At 44.0% G+C, this 25,024-nt stretch overlaps 1 protein-coding gene and 1 pseudogene across 5 annotated transcripts in view; one reads left to right on the top strand and one right to left on the bottom strand.

Annotated features, from left to right (window-relative positions):
• The window catches only part of PRLR (prolactin receptor), a 175,944-nt gene that overhangs the window by 119,379 nt on the left and 31,541 nt on the right, over nt 1-25,024 (bottom strand). The gene's annotated exons all lie outside the window — the stretch shown is intronic.
• On the top strand, nt 23,203-24,368 carry LOC112820425 (TIMELESS-interacting protein pseudogene; annotated as a pseudogene).

Below are 25,024 nucleotides of genomic sequence, written 5' to 3'. Positions count from 1 at the left end.
TGCAAACAATGCGGCTGTGAACATTCTCTAGCCTGATGCCAGGCACCAACGCAGACACTTTGCCATTTTGCCCCATCCACCACCCCTCCCTTTCCTCCACCTAGTTTTCCAGTGAACCCCATTTTTTTCTGCCCCACATCCAAACCACTCTGTTTGGGCTCCATGTCTTGGCTCCTGTTGCCTGACTGGACCCTTGTTTCTGACCTGTTTTGGGACCTGCCACCTTGGCTTTCCTCTTGGGAACTCCTCCAGGATGGGATTCTTATCTCTGCCCTCCAGCTGCAGACTGGAAATTATGGGTAAGAGCCCCACTCTGAGCATCACAAAGCGTGTGGGGCTTGTCCTACCCCAACTGGCTTCTTCCTGGCGCCTGCCAGCCTCAGAGGCAAGCTCAGAGGCGAGAATGTGTCTGACTTAGTCAATAGCATGTGCTCAGCTCAGGTGCGTAGTCTGGCACGTGGCATAATCTTAATGGTGATTTTAAAGTTATTTTATGACTTAGCCAAGGAATATTCATTACGTTTACCACTGCCTTGTAGACATCTTGAATAAAGATAGATTGATCGATCGATCGACAGAGACAGACGGCTGGATATAGAGAGAGATGATAGATCTCTGATGGGTTCAGTACCCAGTGACTATGTAGAGTATACATGTGGATGCCTCAACCTGAGGGAGAATCTGTTAAGCCAAGGGGAAAGACCTTTTGTAGACTCTGCCTTCAGAGTTTCTAAGAATAAGTTTTCTAAGCAATAGCAAGTGATGCCACCTTATGTGATTTTCTCCCAATGTGAAGACAAGTCTCCTCAAGTAGGACATTATTTGTTAGTAAGACTTTAAAAACTGCTCCTATTTTCTTCATCTGATCAGAGAGTACACTTTCTCAAGCAACATCCTTTTTTTTTAAGATTTTATTTTTAAGTAATCTCTACACCCAACTCGGGACTTGAACTTGCAACCCTGAGATCAAGAGTTGCATGCTCAATTGACTGAGCCAGCCAGGTGCCTCCCACTTTCTTCTAATTATTCAATTATTATATGATCATTGCACACAAAGCAAGAGAATACTGAGAAGCAAAAGCAAGAAAAAGATTTAAATCACTTTGAGATAGAAACAATTATTGTTAACATTTAGTGGTATATTCTCTGAGAATTTTCCCCAGGTGAACATATACAATTACATAATATGTATGTAATATGTAATACAGTATAAATATATTATAAATATATAATAGATAATATTATGTATTATATATGATATAATATTAAACATATATACATGTATACATTACAAATACACACACGTACGCATCTCGGCCCCCATGTACATCTGCCTGATTGTTTTCAGAAACCACAAATTAATCTTTCTGTGGACTGTTTCTTGCTATCATTTAATTCTCTCCCAATTTTCTTGACTCATCCATCTCTTTGCTTATAACTTCTCCCAATTATACTTTTTTTCATGGCTTTCTCCAAAAACAAGGACTAATTTCACTACATATACCAATTGGCTTCAAAAAAACCCATCAATAATTCCAAATTTAATCTTCTTTTTGCCTTCCTTTTTAAATTTTTTAAAATTGAGAAATAGTTCACAGGCCATAAAATTCATCATTTTAAAGTGTAAAACTCAGTGGGTTTTTGGTATGTTTTTAAGGTTGAACATCCATCACCACAACCAATTTCAGAGTATTTTTATCACCCCCAGAAGAAACCCTGTAACATTAACAGTCACTTCCTATGCTCCCTCCCCGAGCCCCTGGCAACTACTGATCTACTTTTTATCTCTGTGGATTTCCTTATTCTGGACACTTTATATAAATGGAATCATCAAATACATGGTCTTTGTGATTAGATCCTTTCACTTTGCATAATGTTTCTGAGGTTCATCTGTGTCATAGAATATCAATCACTACTTCAGTCCCTTCAATGGAATAATATTCCATTGTACAGATTATCAAATTTTGTTTATCCATGTACCTGTTGACGGACACCTGGGGTTGTTTCCTTCTTTTAAAGGGTGTGAATAGTGCTGCTATGAACATTCATGTACAAGTCTTTTTTGGAGTATCTGTTTTCAATTTGGGGGGATAGATACTTAGCATTGGAACTGCTGGATCATGTAGTCACTTTATGCTTAACTTTTTGAGGAACTGCCAAACTGTTTTCTGAAGTGGCTGCACCATTGTCATATGTCCATCAGCGGAGTGTGAGGGTTTTAATTTCTTCACATCCTCACTAACACTTGTTATTGCCTGTCATTTTAATTATAGCCATTCTTGTGTGTGTGACGTGGTATCTCATTGTGGTTTTGATTTGTCTCCCTCTAGTGAGTGAGTAACCATGGTGAGCATCTTTTCATGTGCTTACTGGCCATTTGGCTGTCTTTTGTAAAGATGTGCTTTTCAGATCCTGTGCCTGTTTTTAATTAGGTTATTTGTCTTTACACTGTTCCAAGTTTAACCTTTTTAAATAGATTTTCCTCACTCACTTGCAAAGGAGGCCTTCACCAAAGATAATGTTAAGGTGCATTTCTACACTCCGATCTCTGTCTTCCCACTTGTCCTTAGAAGCTGAATATGCTTGGCTCTTATGTGTCATAAACACTCCTTATTAAGAGTTGACATCTGTACAACTGGTTGTAGTTTGCATTATTTAGGGGGTCTGAAGATAGTTACGTGGCCTGTGAAAGAACTAGCTTGCAACCAGAATACACATTATTAAAATCTGGCTGCATATACAAAATGCAAAATGTTCACTGCATGCTCCATAGGAAACATCAGGTTGAAGAGGTAGGTTAGTTACTGATGTTAGTTATAACACTCTTTGACTCTACAGAAATGTCACAGAGCAGATAAATTCTAGCAAAGTTTTTCTATGAACTTAGTATGAACAAGTCCCATTATCCCATTGAAGTATATTATAAAATAAAAGTGCAGTTTGCCAGAAAAGATTTTTGTCTATGAATATACAAAAACCACATTTTAACAATGCACCAAAGCTTTTTAGGAATGTAATATTTAAGGAAATAAGTTATATTTATGAAAAAAATTACAAAACACTGTTAATAATATTAAGATACTCATTAGGTAAAAATTAAACAATAAAAATGGAAATATTACCCAGCCCCGGAAATTTCTGCCTGTGTGAATATATATCTCACTTTTCTTAAAGTATTGAGTTCCTAGTGTTGCAACTAAAGTTTCCATCGGTAACAAACCTTCTCCTAACAATGATGTCATGGTAACTTTTGGGACCTTTCCAATGACTTTTTAACCTTCCCTAATTTAAATTTTTTTGCTGGTTTTCATAATGAACTTCAAGACGAAGGTTCCACAGTGTTTCACACCAAACGTATTCTATTCTTCACAGCTCACCAATCCTGACTGCTCTGAATCCCAGCCAGCCCTCTTCCCCCTCTTCCATCCAGGTTGGTCTGAAAATCTCTTCTCAGCCCATGGGAGTGATGTTCCTTCACCTTTGTACTTATACTGCCCACACAGTATCTAGCAGATGGGGAGGGATCTGCAAATGTTTGCTGAGATAGTGAAAGGATGTATTTGCCATGCTAATCCTTGCTTCCTGTCTTGGCTTATTTGTTCATTCGCCCTTTAAACATCCGTATCTGTTCAAGTTTTGCCCATTCTTTTCCCTAATTTCTCTATGTAGCTTCCTCCATGCTATAATCTTTTACTGATTGCTAGTAAAATTGCTAGTAAAATTGCTAGTAAATTACTGATTGCTAGTAAAATTGCTAGTAAAATTGCTAGTTACAGGCCAGGTAAGACAGGTGGTATAGTAGCTGAGCTATGGGCCCTGCCCTCATGAAGCTTCCAGTCCAGCACAGTGGGACAATAATACGCAAGCGAGCAGACAAAGAACTATCTATCATTGTAAGTGCTTACGGAGTGCCTACATTAGCCTGGAAGGGTCACACAGTAATTCCATACAGCACCTCTCTATGCTTCTCATTTTGACATTTATTGCAGATGGTTCTGTATAGTTAGTGAATTTCTTTCTGAAGATAAGTATCTCCTACCTCCTCAATTCAAGACTGGAAGTGGTATACAGTAGGTATTTAAAAATAACATCATTGGTTAGTATGTCCTTGGACAAAAGTAATGAGCAACACACTCAGTTAAGTCCTAAAATGTCCAATTCTTGAGGTTTCATAACAATGAAAATGTGTCCTAATATTTTTACAGGGATATGTCGTTGAATGTCCAAAACCAGCTAATAATATTTACATAGGAATTCCACTGGTCATTCTGTTTATGTAACCAAGGGTGATCTTCTTAGGGCTAAAGTCAGTCTAAGTCATGCTTACTAATCCTGGCATTGTTGTACATTAATTAGTCAGGCATTAGAGTCTAGTTAGCCTACTAGCAGGAGGAGCCATACCTTTCCACTGTAAAGTAATAATGAGAGAATGATTTGGCACCCTTAATTTCAGTAAGATTGTGGGAGGAAAGTGCTGTGCACTTATAGTAATTTTGAATTATTTAATGTAACTCTTAAGTTCAGAAACATCTCTGGGCAGATGCCTAGTAAGTGAGAGATCCCCCTCAGACTATATTATTCTTCTAAAAGAGTCCTTCCCCTCTCTTATTAAGTTTAATAATACCAATTTGCAGCATCCAATTCTCTAACATCAGAACTCATTTACAGATTAAGTGCAATTCTTTGTGAAGTAAGGAATAAAGTGGAGGCTAAAATTTTCCAACCCAGTGAATTCCTTTTTTATGATTAAGGGGAATAGATCCTAAAGCCTTCTTAAACAGAAAGGCTCTTAGGAGGGAAGGAGACCAGGGACAATTACTCAGGCTCCGTGCATGCAAATAGAAGGTAGAAGTTGTCCACTTTGCTCTCTTCCTTTGTCCACACACATTTAAATGTTTCTCCACCTTCTGCTTCCTGGAGATCTTCCATGGAGTCCAATGGCAGTTTTAAGGTCTTCAACTGTTGTTAGGTAGAGTTGACAAGTTATTGCACATGGATGACAGTGGACTTGGAATGTGTTACCCTACATCTGACCCCTGTTCTACCATCACTCACTGGATTTTTTGAAGACGTATTTTCTACCTGGGAGAACCTAACCTGCAGCCCATATTCTCATACCAAGGGGTTTTGTGGGCATTCTTTGCAGATCAGTGGGTAAAACCTTTTGGACAAATGAAACCTTTGTGAAGAAAGTTTTGCTGTGTTTAACCACCATCAACATATATGCTAGGTCAAATAAAGAATAGCTTATAATTGTTGACCTAGAGAAACCGGTGCACTGACTATGCCTGACTCTTCATCCCACAGTTAGTTGCAGTGCCTCTTCAAGTTAAGGGGTACTGTTGCCAGAAATAATTTTCCCACTGTAGATGAGGTTATGTAATGTTCTGTGTAATGGACAGATCTCCATGCAGATAGATTTTATGGCTAATGTCATAAAATATACAAGAAGGAGGAAAAAATAATAAAGAACAAGGCAATGAGGAGAAATAATTTTCATTTCACACTTGATTCTAGCCACTGTTTCATCCCTACTCAAAATTTCAGGGAAAGCATGAACGTACCAGGTGGAAGAGTCCTAGAAGATGGGCATGATTAGTGGATGATTACCACATATTACCCAAGCACTGAATCATGCCCCAGAGCACACTAATGAAGCATAATAGTTCTTAGTATTTTTTTAATAATGTTGGTTTTATAAACAACCCAAGGAGAAAGGAACCAATTAAATTCCTGTTCTTGACACCATACAGTTTCCGAAGAGACCATCTGGAGTTGTCTGTGGTTTCGCTGTATTTATTGGGACCATGAAGAATAAGCTCATCCCAACACACGCAATCGATCATTTAGTGTTAGGACAGAGCTGCCTTATTTCACATAGAACCAAAGTGGTGTAACTCCCAGAACTGGCAAACATTTTTCTCAACAGCAGGAGACTTTTGCTGTTTCCCCAGCAATCTATTTCATTTGAACAAATAAGAAGGGAGAATCTCAAGAGCCGCATAATATGTCCTGAGAGGGACATTCAAGATCTTTCTCCCTTCTTTTCATTAGCTGCCAGCTTAGCAAAGTGATTAGAGTCTGGGAAATTCAAAGGACCAAAGTTGGGATGAAGGGCTCCCAGACACCCAGTGAGCCCTCTCAGGCAATTATCAAGATGAGAAACTAAGCCCTCTTGTGTCTTTTTCTCCTTGTCCCCCTCGTCATACAGGTGCTTTTACGATAAGCAAAAAAGTTCAGGGTAGAGATAATTAAGTTGTCGACCAGAGGTTACCGCACTGTCAACACTGGGGTAGATGAGTAATCTGGATGAGGCTTTGACTTTTATTTCTCTTGGGGAACCAAGAAGCCAGAACACAGTCCAAGGAAACAGTCCAGGGAAATCCTAGGAACTCGGCTGCCCTTCCGTTCTCTTTGGGATTCACTACCCCCCCCCCCAAAAAAAAAAAATCATCCGGCTCTATTTTTCTATTGCTTCATGGGACCAGCTGTCATTCACTCCATTTACAGAATCAGTCACTCCTGAACATGTATACTTTTTGTTGAAAGCAATGCCATGCTGTTTAAATTCTCTTATGGACTTAAGAAATCATGATGATTTCTCCTTCTGTGACCACAGTCATTAACATTTATTGAGTGCTCACTATGTGCCAGACAGAGTTCTAAAGTTTTAGGTGCAGTAACTGACTCGCAACAACAGAAGTCAGGTGTTATTTCCACCTTACAGCCACAAAAGTGAAGGCATATCTAAGTTCAATAATCCATTCAAGATCATGGAGCTTAAGGAGGGCAGAGGCAGGATCTGAACCCCTGTGGGCTTGGCCTCCACAGCCCATGCTCTTACCCACACTGTGCACCTGCCATTTGTGATCCCAGGTATTTTTAAAATACCTTGCAACCTTCTTAGCTTCCCTGTTTCTCAGGTTTTCTGTGCATGAAATAGTTGATGTGGGAAATTAAAATTTGTGGAATACAGAGACCACACACCCACTTTATTGTTCATCCACTTAAAAAATCATTTTTGCAGTTAGCAGCAACTAGTCCAGTCTCCTGCCCAAGGGAAGGCATTTCCTCTTCAACCTCTCTGACTGGTGTCCCCTCTGCCCCCACCCCCACATGCCCCCACCACTGAACCAACACATCAAACACCAGGCAAGGCATCAACCTGCACAATGCTTCTTCACTCTAGACCACTCTAATTTCTAGAAAAACTTGGCCATCCTATAACCTCTTTCTCCTAGTCCTACTTTTATCATTTGGGGCAAAGAAGAATACTTCTTCTCCCTCTTCCATATGATAATCCTTTAAAGAATAGACAGCCACCATATTCCTCTGGGAAACAACATCCCAACTCTCACATTTCTATGTGAGTGTCATCAATCTGTTTCCTTGTTGCCATCCACTGGACAAACTGTAAGTTGCCAATGCCCCTGTCAAAGGTACATCATAGAATTGAACACAGGATTCTTGATGTGTTTTGGCCTTAATCCTTGGGTTCTCCAATGAAGCTGGTAGGCCCATGGTATGCCTTCCACTTCCAGAAAGTGTGGCCTGATCCCAGGTCCTGAGTCTCTCTCCTAAGGATCCCATTCCATCTGCTTAATTTAATTTAGTCAAGACCAAGGGTCTCTAAGATACAGGAAATGGGGTCCCCTTAGGGTCCATGTGCTTTTCCTCTTTACTTCACACATGGAGAGAGGCCACAGAGTTCAAACGAAATCCTGGTACTGCACTGTGGTCAGCTGTAGACACATGGGTGGGCATGTGATCATTTTCTTTTAGATAGAGAACCCAGAACTGAGTGGAATGTCAAAACCTCAGGGATATGGATGGATACGTTTCTGGGAAAAACAAAGTAGGCATGGTATTTGAAGCACTCCACCATCTTCTTTTTTTAAAAATTTTATTTATTTGAGAGAGAACGAGGGAGAGAGAGAGAGAGAGAGAGATAGAAAGAGAGAGCATGAGCAGGGAGGAGGGGCAGAGGGAGAAGGAGAAGCAGGCTCCCCGCTGAGCAGGATCCTAGGACCCCAGGATCATGACCTGAGCCGAAGGCAGACCCTTAACTGACTGAGCCACCCAGGCGCCCCTCCACTATCTTCTTCTGCCAACTCATTCCCTCAGGGCATAAGAGTTTTCAAAATATTTGTCTTACTTGCAAGCAGGCAACCCACTAAAACCTGAATCTATTCTTCCAGAAAAAGTCACTTTTGAGTGGATCAGTCTAGAAGTCAAATGACCATCTCCACCAACGGTATGAATTCTCTCTCATCAGAAGATTGCCTCTTTCTTGTGCCTTTACCTGTAAGACTGTTGCTCTTTTAGGTTCCTGGGAAGATGTAAAAGAATTCCTGATAATGGTTGGCTGATCAAAATGATATCCCTCAGAAGAGTATTTGCCTTTAATTGAGGCACGCTTAAACTTTTAAGATTATAAAACAATGAGAACTTGGTGAACTAGAATGAATTAGACGTGGGCATGGGGATCTCTGCAGCACATGGGTGCCCACCTATTGTGTTTACTGATAAGGTCAACTCTGCCTGCACCCTACCTCCTTCCCTTTCTCACAGGGCATGATTGTACTTGGCCAAAGCAGGGACAGGCTGAGGCTGCAGTGGAGTTCTAAGCTCTTTGCATGTATGTAGTCAACCTTCCAAATAACGTAGTATCCATGAGGCATCTAAGAGGTAAGTCATCTGACTTACTCTTCAGTTTACCCTAGTGCTACATGTATCACAAATGTTAACAAATGTTGGGTTACTATCAGTTTAGAGTGATGAGATTTTGGCATGATTCAGGCCAAGGTCCACCTCTGTATTATAGCAATAAAGGAAAGTTTTATTTTGCATAAAAAAATTTAGGGAACTGTTTGAAGGACATCAGAGAAACATCTATTATAGGGCACTCTGAAGCATCCCAGGATTTCAGATTTCCTTGGGCAGGAAGCAAACTGACCTAGGAGGCATTAGTCTTGCTCTCTTGACATGGGTTATCCATTAATTACAGAAGCCTCATCCATACATTGAGAAGGAACAAAATGAATTCCCACCTTTCTTCCAACCTAAATTCCAAAATGTGTTCATTTCACGGTGGGTGTACATAGGCAATGAGCCAAATTCTCCTGACAGTTTATCATCATTTAGAGTTCTTTGGTACAATGAACGATGGTTCTCTCTAAATAATCCCCAAGTCAGACCCGACGACCCCAGTTCCTTCTAAGGAAATGTGATTTTTATTCCCTCCCAAACACCTGTTTGGTTGAGATGTCAAATAGGGAAATCCACTTTCCTAGGAAAACCTTCCAAGTGAGTTCCCTGAGGTTTCAGGCTGGAGTGTGTTCTGGCTGAAATTAGAGACCTGATATTTGTCTGTTTCTCTGTCCTGCACCCTGACAAGGAATCCAATGGGGGCAAAGTCCTCATGGAAACGTGCTTCTCGAAAATGCTCGAGCCTTGCAACAAGACCGAATCCGCGCTCACTATGAATTTGTTTGGTTGTTAATAATTAACTCTGGGACTCCTCACAGGAGCAGTAACACTGGTGGATTTTATACATACACGCTGCTGGGAACGAGAGGTGGAGGCTTATCAAGGAGCGAGAGCAGTTGTCTTCCATTCCAACCACATGTCTGTTGGTCTAAGAGTAGCCCGTTGATTCCTTGTAGTGAGAGGCTGGTGGGCGAGGAGGAAAGCTGGGATGATATTGGCTGCATCTGTTTCTGTTCAAAATACTGGGAGCAGGAGAACGTTTTCCCAGGCACATTAGTGCCTTATATTTCTATGGGGCGGTGCTGGTGTCGTGAGTCTCAAACTTGACCTCGCGGCTCTTCCACGGCGCGACACTGTGATGCTGGCTGGGCTGCCCAGCATCCACACTGGAACGTAACCTGGACTCGCCCTGGAGAGATCTTGGAGTTGTAGAGGGTGTGTCTTCTTCACTCAAAGGAGCCCTTACTCTCTGCACCTCAGTATCCTCCACAGGGGATTGTGGGAGCGCCCGTGTGCGGCAGCTGCCCCAGCAAAGGACCGCAAGCTGAGCGGCTCAAACCCCAGATGTCCGTTGCCTCCCAGTTCTGGAGGCTGGCTTTCACCAGAGGGGAATGTTCATGTGATGGTGACTGACGTGATGGTGACTGTAAAACAAAGCCATTACTCACCAGCAGCACAAAGACGATGAGATGAATGAATGAGTTTCCTGCAAGCCCTTTTCTCCAGCTCGCCTTCCCCTCCGACAGGGAGCCTAAGGTGGACAGGTGTGGACAAAGTCTTCCGAGGATATCATTTCCAGCCAATTTTATTGTAACAGCCTCCGATGCGTTCTCTGTGTCTGATGTCTTGTCTGCTCTAAACTGTTCTCCACATTTCAGCCAGGTTTTCCTTCTGAAGTATGAATCTGATTCCACTCCTCTCCGGTCCACCGTCCTCCCATGCAAAGACCTCAGGGTCCCTCCTGAGCCGGCTCCGCCTTCTCCGGTCTCATTCTCCCTGGGTCGCACACTCAGGCTTCCAGCCACTTTAATCCCAGTGACCTCCCCGCTTGCTCGGTGCCTTTGCCCCTGCATTGGCTCCTGTGGGGAACATGCTATCTGGTGCCCTCCTCCTCTCAACCTTACCTTCAAGACTCTGTTCAGGTGTCAAGTCCTTATGATTTCTTCCCAGATCAGCTCAGATGGGCTCCCAGCTTCCTCACGCAGACCCACTGCCATGGTGTCTTTCAGGACCACAGACTTCATCACACTTGTTATTATCATTATGGGTCCAGGTGTCTGTGTCACTCACAAGCTTCTTGGGGACAAGGATATCAGGTATCTTTGTGTTCAAGGCTCACCCTGTTACATAACTGGTGCTCAGTCAGCATTTGCTGAGAGACTACATGAATAAGTGAGTGACCTATAATTTTGTTATGAACAGTAAGCACATGGCTCTGGGCTCTGTCATAAATGTCTGTTCTTTAATGGCCCTGGGAATTCAGGGCTCCTTGCAAAAGAGCCAGGGCCTGCCTCTGCATGCCATTCTCAGCTCTGTGGTCTCCTCTCTCCCCCATCGCCCAATTTCTGGGGGACTCTGAGCCCCGTGCTCAGGTTCTACCTTGGTTATGGGTGGAGATTTAAATGGGCTCCAACGTCTGTGGCTAACAAACAGGATGGGTGGGAAGGAAGGGCATAGTCCAGGATGGAAGGAGCTAAGTCTAAAGAGTGTTCTGAAAAGCCAGGGAAGAACAGCATGAATGGGAGGAGGGAAGCGGAAGACTGTGTCGTAGCGATGCATATTCCCACGGCAGAGTAGCTGAGGCTCACACTGTCTCTTTGCCACTATTGCCAAATGGTGGACTGTACCCTGGATTTCCACAGGCAGACCCTCCACGTGAAGACAAAAGCGAATGAGCAAGAAATTAAAATGAAAATTCTGTGCTGGAAAGCACCAAAATAGCAGATGCCGCAAGAAAACAGATTTCAGTGAGGCACAGACACTATCTTCCTCATAGACATTTTGGATATGGAAAACTTTGTTGCAGTTCTGGGGTTGGGGTCTGCAGGTGCAAGCAATGCCCCGGACACCAGCCAGGTGCAGCAGAAGGGGCCAGATGCCGTTGCACTGGGAGAGGCCCGCTCTCCCCAAGACTGACCCTCCGCTGTGATTTGAGCTTGACTCTCCTCTGCCTGTGTTTCTGGTTATGTGGTGATGTCTGGGCTACTTTTGCTGTCCCTCTAGGGCCATACAGAACGAACACTGGGCCATCCACCTCACAGACATGTCCTCCTTCTTCAAGGATTGCCATTTTGGTGTTTCGAGGTGGGAAGGCAGCCATTCCTCACTCCACCTAATGTTTCTACCTCTGCCCTCTGTCTAATGAACTATCCACGCTAACTCTGCCTCCTCTAGTTATGTAACAGTGGGGACAAGGAGTCAATGTGTGTCTCCGGAGGAGCCCCGCTGTTCAGGACAACCTCTGGGCCAAGTTGCTACTGCATTCTTTTTCGTAGATAAGAAATTCTCAAGAGCTCTCCACTGGTTGTGGTCACTGTGTAAGACACAGGAGCACCCACATGGGTAGAATAGGAAGAGATCCCAAGCCAAATACTCTCAGCGTCTTCCTGGGCTCATATGCCCTTTTCATTACACCGAGAGAAAGTGATATGGGTACCACGGAACACCAATGTCACGCCATAGGAGAGGACCAGATTTTAAGCAATGACCTTGCACTCACACACCAGGTCTGAGTGATACGCTCTTTTGCCCAGGAGGCGCCACTGAGCCAGTGAGTTGTAACTGGTGCATTTCTATTTGTCCTGCAATTTTTGACCCGACTTACCAGCTCCCCTGGAGAGCAACCCCTTCCATCAAGTTGCACTCCCCTGGCCGGGCTCCAACCATTCCCAGCCATGGACTGTGACTATTGTGGCAGACTTTCCTCCCACATGGGAGCATCTTTGCCAAGGAGAAGGCATGGCTTATCTTGCTCTCATAGCTATTTCCTACCACCTGAATCACCCTGCTTGTTCTCTCTGTTCTACAGAAGCTGTGTGGGCTAATTCTACTGCCACGTGATTGGGTTGAAAGAACGAGTACACAGAGAGCTGGATTCCAATCCTATGACGAGAATGCTTTTTTTACCTGGTATGTTAGATTGGCCTGTTATCTCCCTTGGATCTCCTGCCTTCCTACAGTTGGCTCTGCTTATGTCCACAGAACATCTCACAAGGCAGGTGAAGATGGTGGCAAGAGAGATGCATTCCCAAGGCAGAAGGTGAATGTCCCAGGCAACCTTTGCCCTACCCCGTGGCACAGAGGGGCTCCACCAAGCAGGCAGCTGAGACCTGCTTGAGATGACAGGCCAGCCTCAGGAGCTTCAGGCCTTCTGGTGATTGGGCAAACTTGTTCTTTAGAAAAGATTCTTAAGTTTAGATGGCTCAACAATTATTTATTGGATATCTGCCATGTGTTGGGCTCTCAGGATGAGGCTGGCGTGGTTCCTGCCCTTATGAAGTGCCTATAAAACTTCTGGTCTATAAAAGCAGGGAAGGCCTGGTGAGAGTCAGTGAGGCACTGGTCTCTCCCACTGAATACTGGTTTCAGGAACCTTGCCTTAGGCTGGTTCAGGCCTCTGCACTCAAAATTTGTTATTCCACTTCTCCAAACCTTTTGCTTCTTTCACATCTTGCAGCCCTTGCTACTTTCTCCTCATTCACTCTTTTCATTGCTTCTGCCATTTTTTTTTAAAAGATTTTATTTATTTATTTGAGAGGGAGAGTGCACACATGCGGGAGAGCAAAAGAGCAGAAGCCAGGCGTGGCCGGGGGGGCGGTGGGGGGGGAGGGGCAGAGGGAGAGGGAGAAGCAGACTCCCCATTGAGCAGGGAGCCTGACGTGGGTCTCGATCCCAGGACCCTGGGATCACGACCTGAGCTGACGGCAGATGCTTAACCAACTGAGCCACCCAGGTGCCCTTTGCTTCTGCCTTTTAACTCACTGAAAAGTCTGCTTGAATGGATAAACAAACTGTGGCACATCCATACAATGGGATATTACCCAGCACTGAAAAGAAATGACCTATCAAGCCATGAAAAGACGTGGAGGAAACTTAAATGCATATTTGCTAAGTGAAAGAAGGCGATCTGAAAAGGCTACATTCTATATGATTCTGGTTATATGACATCATGGAAAAGGCAAAATATAGACAGTAAAAAGATCAGTGGCTGCCAAGGGTTTGGGAGAAAGGAGGATTAGGGGAGCTGGGATTTTAGGACAGTGAAACGCTGTAATGGTGGATACCTGACGTTAGGCATTGGTCAAAACCCACAGAACTGTACAACACAAGGAGTGAACCCTAATGTAAACTACAGACTTGAGTTAATACTAATGTATCCATACTGGTTCATCATTGTAATAAATGTAGCACACTAATGCAAGATGTTAATAATAGAAGAATTTGTGGGTAGGGAAAACTGGGAGACACTGGAACCCTCTGTATTTTCTTTGCAATTTTTCTGTAAACTTAAGGCTGTTCTAAAAAATGACATCTGTTAAAAGAAACAAAATGAAACACCTCAGCCCAATCACCCCAACTTGAACCTGGTATGCATGAGCTCCAGTGGTTCTGTACAGTTCACTGGCTGGCCTCTCTCTGTCTTTCTGCCTTCCCGCCAGATCTGGAGATGTTTCCAACTCCGCATCAAAGCAATGCATCCTTGACTCCAGCACCTTCTAGTCCCTGCCCCCCCACCCCAGTTTGCCCCTTCCCGCTCCCGTAGGGCAGACTGGTCTGTCACGTGATCGTGCCAGTATATTATCATGCTGGCCTTTTGATCTTTGTTCCCAGGCCAGGTCCACACTTTCCTCCTGGAATACTTGGGCTCTACAGTGGGCCTTCATGTTGGTGTTTATGTTAACACAGAGTGTCCTTGCCCATTTCGTATCAAAACACAGACCTTTCCCTAAGACCTTCGTACAACCATTGATATCCTAGTCATACTTCCTGCCCTCTGCCCATTCGCAATCCCAGAAGAGAAAGATGGATGGAAAAAAAGGATCAAAATTGACAAAGAAAGGTGAAAGTCACCAAGGCTCACCTGTGACATTCCTGCTGTCACCTCACTCACACTCCTGGCTGGAGCCTGCTACATCTTTGTTACGAGTCTTAGAGATGAGTGATCTGAGATGACATCCTCCCCTACATCTCCTACACAGACAAGGAGAACGTTGGGACTCTAACCAGTCATCCTTTTACAACCTGGGAAAAGGTACAACCCACTGTTAATAATTTATCTACATATTAAAGTACAGAGGATTGTAATCATTGTTTAGTTACGGGGATAGGGCAGGCAAGAAAACCCGTTGCTGAAAAACATGAGGGTACACTTTGTTTCAGCTCGTTCCAAGGGTCAGAGCATGGGGTCAGGGGAAGGCTTGCTTACCTGTGTCTATGGGTTTGGCTGGGGAGAAGACCTTTGTCTTTAACAGTCTCTAAGCAAAAAGTAAGTTGATTTTGAAGGAAAAATACTAATCCTTAAGTTCCCAGAAAAAGCAGCCCATCGACTCCTGTGAAATACAGGTACTGAAAAAGACCAAGAGACTGGTTCATTCTGATACCATATTCAACAGTCCTATACTGAGTCCGCATGCCATGGAAGGGCAAGCTGAGAAGTCTGAACTCAATCCTGTAGGCAGGGAAGAGCTACTAAGCTCTTGGGGAAGTGCCAAGAGTAATGCAGGATAAAAGGAAAGGAAGTGAAGAGAGGAAATTAAATAGAGAAAAGACAAAAAGAGTGAGAGAATAGTCCTCTACTTTCTTAAGGTTCTCACTCACATGCTGTCTGCCTGCTCAGAAACGGGACACACACATAGAGAAAGGGGGCTCCTACAGGGGCAAGCACATTTTGGGTTACTTAAAGCTAGCTGAAACTCTTGAAAGAATTCTCCAAAGCCTGACTCCCCTGAGGAGAAGCAGCTCCTTGCACCCTTGCTCCTCATACCTTTTCACTTCCTCCCACCAGGACAAGCCAGCAAGGGGGGGAAGACCCCCACAGCAGAAGCTAGTTGGGGCCAAGGGACATCTGCCCCAAACTTAGAATCCTCACTGGCCATGAGGGTCCACCCTAGACTCAACTCTCCAGGTTTTGCAGTAATACTGTCTGTCATCCACCGTGTAGCTCTAGAACCCTGGCGCATAGTAGGTGATCAATAAAGGCTAGGTGAATAAATGGCTGTATAAAATTGGAGCCACAGATTCAGGATAATCTCTTTCGAACTGACTGTGCCAACCTTTCTCTTCTGGAACATCCTAGCCCCTCCTCCTCTGTTTGCATTAAGGATTATGACACTGAGGAAGGCTGGGTGTGGAAGTGGTGGTATGAAAGCCATAGTTTTTTCCTACTGCCTCCCCCAGTCTGAGAAGATGCCCAGGGCATAGTAAACTGTCACACCTGTGGGAGAATGGCTCCAAGTTTTCTGAAGAAGACATGGCAGGGCTGTGGGACACATTAAGCAATTCCCTGGATCTCTGAGGGAAAGAGAAGAAGTCAACTGAGTTTTGCTTATCAGAGTAGAGATGCTCCATTTGTTCCGACTGCCCACAGCTCTGGCCACCAAAGGAAACCATTGCAATGGCAGTTAGGAGAAGAGAAGTCCTCTTGTTCCTCTGAGGAGGTTGGCAATGACTCCCCTAGTTGGAGTTTCTTATAAAATCACGTTCTGAAATGTGACAGTGGTCTGGTCTTGGCACGAAGGTGAAGGAGTCTTTCAAGGCGGAGGGTAATACTATCTGCCAGGGGATCAGAAGGAAAGTGAATAAAGGGCAGAGGGTAGGCTGGGACCTCCGTGAGCAAAAGCAGAACAAGCAGGGCTTGTCTCCTCAAGAAAACTGCTCCTGTCAAAATGACGTTCCTCACTCCCCGAGCTAAGGCATGAGGACTGCTGCACAGGAGGGGCAGGGAGGGGCACGGAGCTCCTGCCCGGGAGCCTAGGCACGAGCCCAAAGCCACTGGCAAAGACGCTCCAGTGTGTTTGCAAACTGACTAAGTGGAAACCAGTCAAGACCTCTCCAAGGGAAGGGGTCTCGGGGACAAGGATGGGTTGGTCCTTGGGCACCACTTTCCTCTGACCCCCAACTTTTTCTTATCCAAGGTAAATCATTTTGCCAAGAACTTTAGTCATGAGGAGAAATAAGTCACACATGGGAAAGGAAGAAGGTGAGGCCAGCTCTCCCCGTGTGCTTCGCTCTAGGACCTGGAGGGATTCACAGACTCAGTGGAAGTGTTTAAAGTTACAAACATTTTTTGCTTTTCTCTTTTCTGTCTTTGAACACCACTTAACCAGAGCGCCAACCCCTCCCCCTCTGGCTGCTTCCCCAACCGCTAGGGTTCCCTGTGGGCTGGTTCCCTCCTGGTTCAGATCTGGGACTGAAGATGGGGTTAGAGCCCAGGTGAAGGATTAAGCTCTCCTTGAGTTTGCATCCCAGTCTCCGCCCCCCGCTCAGCCCAGCTTCCTTCTACCCCTCCCGACCACCACGACTGCCAGTCCTGTCATTCCAGCCATTCAGTCCTGAGGCGGGAGAGAAGGACCTACAGTGTGTAAATGTGGATGGCAGCTGGAGGTAGACCAGTGCGCTAACCTGGCATCATCCCTGAGAGAGCACTCTGGGGCTGGGCTGAGACCCACCCCATTCAGGAAGCCTCTGTCACCAGTAAGGGCTGCTCTGAGCACGCATCCTTGCTCAATTGGTGGACTGAAGCAAAGCTACTAGAAGCCAAGGCTCAGGGCTTCCTTACCGTTTGAGTTTGCCAACTTGGATCTGCCTCAGCCCCTGGGGATGGTCCTTGGGCATACAACAGCATGAGGATGAGACTGGCAGGCGGAGGAGCCCCGCCCTGACAGTGGTGCAGCAGTCCTGGGTGTTGCACTGGACAGGCACACGGGACCATTTCTCTAGCCAGCCCTTCAATTCCTCTAACATCATCCTTTCCCCTCCCCCGCCCGGCTCCCCCAATGACACAGCAGTTTTCTGGGTAGCCCAGATCTACTTCAGGAATTTGTCAATGATGCTGACAAATTGTATACTCCTCCTGGAGCAATCTCAGGGCCGCTCTGAGAGCAGGAGGGTTGAGAAAACCTTGTCCTGGAGAAGGATTCCCTTTTCCTGCTCACACCTGCCAAAGGACCCAAACAGACCACTTTGTTATTCATGCCCTGACTCTATGGAGCCCCTAGGGAGGCTGCAAAGCTGATAAAGCCCCCCCCCTCCCCCGCACCGTGGGCTTCCCTGGCATCAGACAAAAGGCGTGTCTCTGTGGGATGCTTACAGAAGTCTCTCTATTTTACAGAACAGACCTTTCTCAAAGACAAGGCGGGAATTCCTGACTCTAATTTCCCTGCCCCTATTGAGTAACTGGCCATTTAATCTTAATTTATGTTATTCCTTTTTTTTTTTTAAGATTTATTTATTTATTTAGAGAGAGTGCGGTGGAGAGGGGCTGAGGGAGAGGGAGACAGAATCTTAAGCAGACTCTGCACTGAGCTTGGAACCAGACACGGGGCTTGATCCCACAAACCGAGACCACAATCTGAGGCGGAACCAAGAGTCGACTGCTTAACCCACTGCACCACTCAGGCGCCCTGATTTATTTCATTCTTTGTTATTTGTGGTTAAGGAGGGGACAACAGTTCTCTAAACAGGAAAATATGCTGGCTGTCGAAAGAAATATTTTTTTGGTTTCCTGCTTTGTTTTTATTACTAAATTCTACCACTTGGGTCTTTGTTTTCTCCTTCTTCCCCACCTCTTTTTTACCACTAAAAAGCATGTAACACCTACCTGGTTTAGGTTCTAAAATCAGTCACTTAGACTGTGTTTACCGCAGGTCTGATAGTGCTGTCTGTCCTCAGCGAGCTAGGGCAGACACTCACTACAGGTAACCTGTTAGTCCAGTGAGCTGCTGAAGCCAAGAAGCCTGAAACTTTCCCTGCAGCCAGCTGATCTGTCCCTGCCTTGAACTCTTTGATCCTAAACAACCACCACCACCACAATGACAACAGCGAAGTTCAACCGAGCTAATTATGTGTCCTCGGCCTGTGATGTTAGCTGGCTGTCCCTGACAGGCTGGATTTCCGGTTCTCCAGAGCTGGCCACAGAGAAAACAGAGTCAGTCCCTTGGCAGGAAGCTCCAGTGTCAGAGGGAACGGGGCTTCTTTTCCGCTGAAGCAGGAAAAACAAGGGAGAATGTGCAGAAATGCATCTGTAAGCCCCCTAACCTCACCAAAAGGTTACAGAGGCTCAAACAGTTCACAAGACAATTGGGTTCTTCTTAAACGTAAAGAGATGCTATAGGAGAAAAGCAGGATCAGCCAAGAGACAGAATTCAGAGTGGACCCCCTTACTCCCCACCTCCTTCTTCCCCTCCACCCCTAGCCAGGCTGTGTGATTTGTGGACATTTTCAGATTAAGATCTCCCAGATGTGAAAATGGTTACATCTATGAGGCAGATAACGTATCTGGTTGAAAATGTTTTCTTTTTTTAAAGAATTTGGATTTTTTTAAAAAAGATATTATTTATTTGACAGAGAAAGAGACAGTGAGAGAGGGAACACAAGCAATGGGAGTGGGAGAGGGAGAAGCTGGCTTCCCCCGGAGCAGGGAGCCCGATGTGGAGCTCGATCCCAGGACCCTGGGATCATGACCTGAGCCGAAGGCAGATGCTTAATGACTGAGCCGCCGAGGTGCCCAGAAAATGTTATTTTCTGAAAGGAAGAGTTGTGATCTACTTTGCGGTTCTGTATGACTAGCAGTAAAAATTTCCACCAATTTCCTGTGATTCAGGTAATGATAGAAAGGTTTTTAAGGCATCATTCTTCCAGCTATAAGTTTACCTTAAAGGGAGTGAAATTTAGGAAACTTCTAAAATATTTTCCAAAAACTTTCCTTCAAAACTTGAAAATTGAGGGCGCCTGGGTGGCTCAGTTGGTTAAGCGACTGCCTTCGGCTCAGGTCATGATCCTGGAGTCCCGGGATCGAGTCCCACATCGGGCTCCCTGCTCAGCGGGGAGTCTGCGTCTCCCTCTGACCCTCTTCCCTCTCGTGCTCTCTCTCTCTCATTCTTTCTCTCTCAAATAAATAAATAAAATCTTTAAAAAAAAACTTGAAAATTGAAAAAAAACAAGTTGTCAAAATATATTCTCCCCCTTTATATTTTGTCCTTTATAGTTCTTTAAATAAAATCTGGTTATTACAGGAGCAACGCAGTGACCACATAACTTATCTTGATATTCCCAAATAAGGTGATTGTAGACCTGTGAAGGAGACTGAAAACTAGTATTTGGCATAATTCAATTCCCACTACATTTTGTAGCTTCCTCAATCCCCATAAATTTCAGATTTGTACTCCAAGGCAGCAAAATTTCCAAAAATATTCTGTTATCACAACTAAATAGAAACCCAGGACTGAATGAATAGAAGAAAAACAAAGGCTTTGATAAAGTCTACTGCCCCCCCTAAAAAAAAAGTAGAGATGGAGGGCAGTGGTCCTAGCCCAGATCCAACCCAAAGTGTGGGTGTGAGTTTCAGAAAAGGCAGTTTCTTCCCTGCCAGCATGGTCCTCTAAGCCCTGAGTGGTTCTGATGACTGGCAGGAAGGAGGGCTGCCTTGGAGGAGGGGTGGGAAACTGGAAACTTGGCTAGTTGTTGAAAAGACAGGGGATGGACGACATGACAGGAAGACCAGTACAAAACTTATGAGCTCTAGGAATATTTCTCCCAGAACCTCATTTTCTTCCTTTGGAAATGGGATAAAAATACTTCACAGGGCAATCGGGATAAATAATATCTTAACGCACCTGTCCCATAGGAGGCAATTGGTCAATGACAACTCTTATGATGGACCCAAGAGCAATTCAATTCTGTCTTGGCCTTGGCCACAAGCTGCCCTAGGATCTTCCCTGTGAAAGCCCTACTTGCTACAGGGTAAGAGAAGGTTGTTAGTCTCAGAATATAAACATCCTCTGGGAAGTAACTCCATCTATTTTGTTGACTGACAATGGCTTTGCCCAGAGGCCAGGAAGAGACTGCTCAAAAATATACTGTTTGGGGGCACCTGGGTGGCTCAGTCATTTAAGCGCTTGCTTTCGGCTCAGGTCATGATCCTGGGGTCCTGGGATAGAGTCCCGCATGGGGGGAGGGGGGGTCTCTGCTCAGTGGGGAGTCTGCTTCTCTCTCTCACTCTCCCTCTGTGCTCTCTCTCTCAAATAAACAAATAAAATCTTAAAAAAAAATACACTGTTTGTAGAAGGTAGCTTAATCTCACTCAATAAATTTGCACTACAAGGAAACGGAGATCCTTTTATGGACACATGCTTTGAAAATGAAGCTCTTCTTAACCAAGCTGATCTGCAGCTATGGAGGGAACAGGGGACTGAGGGAAGAGCCCAGACTTTCGGGCAGCGCTATGACGTGTCAGGACACTGGGGTTATAGTCGCAATTCCAACACTAAGAATGATACCTTCTCTTTGTCTGGTGCTCTCCAGCTTCGAGAGACTTTAGGCATGTCTGGCCTGATTGGATCCTCCTCTGTGAGACATCAGGCCCAACAGTACCAGCCCCATTTTATAAGAAGAAGCAGTCCACAGAGTCAACAGATTCGCCGGAGATCACACAGAGGAATAGAGACAGAGTTAGAGCTCAGACTCAGATCATTTATCCTTCTTGCTCAGGACTCTGTTCACAAGGCCCTGCTTTTTTTTTCTCCCCTCAAATTTTTGCTTTATGGAACTAGCAAATTCCATGGTTCAACACCTGGGGATGGATTCTGTCTCCACCGACCCGTGTAACTTTGAACAAGTCACTTACACTATCTGAAACCCAGTTTCTTCCTTCAGTGGGGATGATGATGGTGGCCCTCAGAAATTATGAAAGCATGGAAGCAATGATGCCCCTGAGGTTATTAGTATGGTATGTAGCACGTGGCAAAGGCTAAAAAGCCGATCATTAATTTTACTCTTGTTGTTATTTATCCTTCCAGGCTTTGATTCTTTCCATGAAACTGGGAAGGCAGCCACGAAGGAGAAAAAAGAGGCCTGGATATGGCACGTGTCAGAAGAACTGTGCCCAAGCCCTGGCTTGGCTGCTTCTCAGCCGGGTGGCCATGGGCAGGCCACTTTACCATCTTGTCTCACTCTCTTTATCTCTGAAAAATGAGACTGATAATCTATACTTCCCGGAGTGTCTATGAGAATGGAATGAAAAATAAATCCCTGGAAGTACTCTGCCAAGGCAAGGCAATATGCAGGAATGAGCAGAAATCCATCTACTGGAAACCTTCTCTCCCTCTTGTCCCATGTTTTGACAATGAAGTATGTTGCTGAAGAATCTTCTCTCTCATGAGAGTGGCGAAATACTTGGATCCATCTTCTATGACTCAGAGAAACTACCTTAAACAGAGGTAGAAGTTCAATTGCTAACTCTCCTGGGGCCATCTTCAGAATCCATGAGAGTTACCTAAGCATACCAAGCACTGCTTTGGGGCAAGGGGATAAGATGAAAAGGAAGAAGTGATAATTTAGCTGGACAAGAAAAATAAAGGTGGAATTTTCACCAGTTGGCACAGATCAGCTTTTTGAGGGCAACCCAACAAAGAAAAAGAAAAGCATCTGACACTGATCTGTGCTTGCCCAAGTTAAAAGCTTGGAGAATGACTAACGAGTACTGCAAATGAATCTTTACGGCAAGAGAAAATAACAGCCTGTGTTGGTTGGGAACACAGACAAGCCCTGGGGAGTGGGCTTATTTGATTTAGTGTCTGCCAAGATGCCTCAGAAACGTTAGCAGTTCTAGGAAGACACTCAGTTCTTAGTGAAACCATTGACTCGGGAAAACATGGCCCAGTGTCTTGCAAAACCATGACCTTATAGAAATATGTAGTTGATCCTTGAGTGAGATTTCTTACACAAAGCCAAAGCATAAAGGGGTTCAGGGGTGCCTGGGGGGCTCAGTCAGTTGAGCATCTGACTCTTGGTTTCGGCTCAGGTCATGATCTCATGGGTCATGGAATTGAGCCCGTGTCAGGCTCTGCAAGGGAGTCTGCTTGAAGATTCTCTCCCTCTGCTTTTCTCCCTTCTCTCTCTAAAATAAAATAAACCTTAAAAAAACAAAAGAAAAAGGTTGACTCCTTATTTCCAAGTAGAGGACTTTGAATCTTTTTTTGGGCTCTCCAGCAGGGTCTAGCCAAACCATCACCCCTGCCTCTCAACATCACAACAGGAAAACAAACCAATTCTCCTTTTAATCTAGCAGTTATCTCTGCTTTATACAGCCTCCCTAAAGCAACAAAAGCTGGATTCAGTTCTACAAATGCCTCTGAGAAATTTATCATTTGACTCAGGCAGGAGCTGATTTATGGAGGGAAGTCTTGTTCAGTCACCCATACACATTTATCTTGTTATTTCTATGTTAATCCTAGGAGCATCACATTACTTGAAATTTGCCCTGTTGTCAGGATGCTCTTTGACTTGTAGCTGCCTCATCAGATGTAAGTTGTACATAGACTTCTTTTGCTCTGACCTGAGATTGGGAAAGTGCTGACATGACAATTCAACTTAACATGTGCTTCTTAAATATTAACTATGTGTGAGGAGGGGAAATCTTAGACCAAGAACAATGCGTTCTAGGGTAACAAAACAAAAGATAAAATCTCTCCATAGAAAGGTATCCAGCACTGTGGCCGCAGCAGTGCACCTGAGAGGAAAAGATGCTGGAGCCACAGGAGAATGGCTTGATTGACCTACCAGATTATGAGCATGTAGAAGATGAAACTTTTCCTCTTTGTCCACCTCCAGCCTCTCCACAGAGAGAAAATGGTGAAGGAGCTGAACCTGATAGTCAGGGAGAGGAGGACCTGTTCCTGTACCTCCAAAGAGAAGAGTAAAACAGATGCTCAGAGATTAATTTCAGAGAGAGGGCTTCCAGCATTAAGGCATGTGTTTGATAAGGCAAAATTCAAAGGTAAAGGTCATGAGGCTGAAGACTTGAAAACGCTAATCAGACACATGGAGCATTGGGCACATAGGCTATTCCCTAAACTGCAATTCGAGGATTTTATTGACAGAGTTGAATAGCTGGGAAGTAAAAAGGAAGTTCAGACCTGTTTAAAACGAATTCGACTTGACCTGCCTATTTTACATGAAGATTTTATTAGCAATAATGATGACGAAGGAGAAAATCATGGCCACGATGTAACCGCTACCCAATCAGATTCCTTTTTGACAAACTCATTGGAAAGTGAGAATTTTGCTCCTGAGTCAGGTAGAAGCCTAACAGAAGAACAACAATAGAGAATTGAGAGAAATAAACAACTGGCCTTGGAAAGAAGGCAGGCAAAGCTACTGAGTAATAGTCAGTCCCTCAGAAATGACTTGTTAATAAATACACTCAGGGCACAGACCACTGAAGAGGTTAATACAGGTGAGGATCAAGAGGAGGAGTCATTAGATGGATTCAACAAAGACATTCTAGACCACCCAAATAATGCTGCTGCTGTCAATGCTGTAAGTGAGGAGGGGCAATTAAAAATAGAGAACACAAAAGCAGGGGGAGTGGGAGGGGGAGAAGCAGGCTGTCAAATAAATAAATAAAGTCTTTAAAAAAAAATAGAGAACACACAACTGGACCAATCTTTTTAAAATGTACAGTAGTAACTTTATGCTTTATCCAGAAATGTTACTGAGGTTGGATAGTCTTCAACTAAGAGAAAATCCATTAACCTGCTATCCTCTAAGTTTTAGATTAGTATGTATTTTGTCTGCTTGGAGTGAAAATCCTTATAGTAAGACTTTCACAGATTCCGGTTTAAAATATGGTATTATTTATACTTGTTTCTTATTAACTTTAGTTGAGCCTATTTATTCTCTTTAGTGTTTATTTTTATATAGATATAACTTTATAAAAATGATTAGTCGTTACAAGCACCTTCTGCTGCTAGTGTGCTACTGAATGTCTTGTTTTCACTAAGTTGGGGGTTTTGAGATGTAAATATGTAATGAATATTAATGTCCTTTTTTTAAAAAGAAATAAAAATCTCATAAACTAAAAAAAAAAAAGTTATTCAGATTTCCTATGGCCTCTCCCTTTAAGTAGTTTTTGTTGTAATTAAAACCAAACAAAAAATCCACACATAAAATAAAGGAGTCTATTCAAAGGGCCATTACCAAACAACCCTCAGAGGCAGGAGAATGTGAGAAGATCCTGGGCCCCTGTTTTTTCATCTATACTATAATCACAGAAATACCTCTCATGTTCTACCTTGCAAATGTGGTCAGAGGATTAATGAAATGTTGTTAAAGGTATTTGCCATATGCATATACACACAGATACACAGATCTATGTATCAATATATAGGTATATAATATATAAATATATACTATAACACATAGATATATAATATCTATATGCTCAACATATATTAAAATTTCAGAGATATAAAAATGAACATGAAGATGACGACGACTTCCAAAAAGTAGACTGAATATCCTTTTCCATACGGAATGG

This window comes from Callorhinus ursinus, unplaced genomic scaffold, assembly GCF_003265705.2.
Source record: "Callorhinus ursinus isolate GAN/ISIS: 27379988/994484 unplaced genomic scaffold, GSC_fseal_2.0 scaffold3, whole genome shotgun sequence".
Taxonomy (NCBI): Eukaryota; Metazoa; Chordata; class Mammalia; order Carnivora; family Otariidae; genus Callorhinus; species Callorhinus ursinus.
The sequence above is the reverse complement of the archived record's forward strand: the minus strand, read 5'-3'. Positions and strand labels throughout refer to the sequence as shown.